The 1,289-nt window shown below is 41.3% G+C and overlaps 1 protein-coding gene across 1 annotated transcript in view; it reads left to right on the top strand.

Annotated features, from left to right (window-relative positions):
* The window catches only part of ARHGEF12 (Rho guanine nucleotide exchange factor 12), a 37,444-nt gene that overhangs the window by 31,294 nt on the left and 4,861 nt on the right, over positions 1-1,289 (top strand). The window lies entirely within an intron of this gene.

Raw genomic sequence — 1,289 nt, 5'->3', positions numbered from 1 at the left:
TATTATTATTATTACTATTACTATTACTATTACTATTACTACTGCGGTTTGGTCACCTGAGCGTTTCATCATTTCCATACCCGTTCAGTTTGGGGTTAGGAAAAAATGCTTTAAAACAAATTTGATGGGCAAGGACACAGCCACATTTCTCCTCATCTCTGGCTCTTACTCCTGGAAGATTGTTGTGTGTGCAGGGACCCCATGGCAGGGAGGAGGGATGAATCTGACTCCGTGCTCTCACAAGGCTAATTTATTATTTTATAATACTATATTAAAGAATACTAAACTATACTGAAGAGTACATAAAGGATACTTACTAAATGTTAAAAAGATAGTAATGAAACTCATGACTCTTTCCAGAGTCTTGACACAGCTTGGCCTCAATTGGCCAAAGAGTCAAAACAATTCACATGAAACCAAGGAAACAATCACCTGTTGGATAAACAATCTCCAAACACATTGTAAAGGAGCAAAACACAGGAGAAGCAAATGAAATAAGAATTGTTTCCCTTTTCTCTGAAGCTTCTCAGCTTCCCAGGAGAAAAATCCTGGGCAAAGGGATTTTTCAGAGAACGTGAATGCCACAGAAGGCTTTAGAGCAGAATGTTTTGCTTTTTTTGCTGTTGTGTTTGTATTGAGTTGTGGATCACACAGGCCAATAGTTCTGCTGGAGCTGGAGGGCTCTTTGCTGCTTTGATTTTGGTCTGGAGAAATTTCTGAGGGATAGGACAAGCCTGCAAAAGTGGAGTTTCCAACAGGACACTGGCTGAGAAATCTGGATTCCTGGCATAAAGGAATGGATAGCTTTAAGGAATGTGGATTCCTGGGGAGAAGTTCTTCACAGAGAGGTGGGAGGGGCTGCAGTCCCATCCCTGCAGGTGTTCAAGGACACCCTGGATGTGGCACTTGGTGACAAGGTGGCCTTAGGGCATAGGTTGGACTCAGAGATCTCGAAGGTCTTTTCCAGCCTGAGTAATTCTGTGCAATCTCTCATGTGCTGCTGCTCGTGGTATCAAATGAAGATTCTGAGTTGCACCAAGGATATATCAGACCAATATTGAGGTTTTCAGGCTCTATATATTCCAAATTATTTTCCAAATAGATTCCAAATTATTTTTGCATGGGACATGGATTCTCTTTATAGAATAAGTACAGAAGGTTTAATAAGTGAAACACTCAGTAGCCAGCCTTGAATTTCACTGAAATCAAATATTGCATGCAAATGGAGCTGCTGATAAAGGAGTTGAGGGAGCTCACTCCCACCTGGGTGTTTGCAGTACTGAAACTTC

Source organism: Geospiza fortis, unplaced genomic scaffold (assembly GCF_000277835.1).
Source record: "Geospiza fortis unplaced genomic scaffold, GeoFor_1.0 scaffold305, whole genome shotgun sequence".
Lineage (NCBI taxonomy): Eukaryota > Metazoa > Chordata > Aves > Passeriformes > Thraupidae > Geospiza > Geospiza fortis.
Note: the sequence above shows the minus strand (reverse complement) of the source record. Positions and strands in the feature narration are given on the sequence as shown.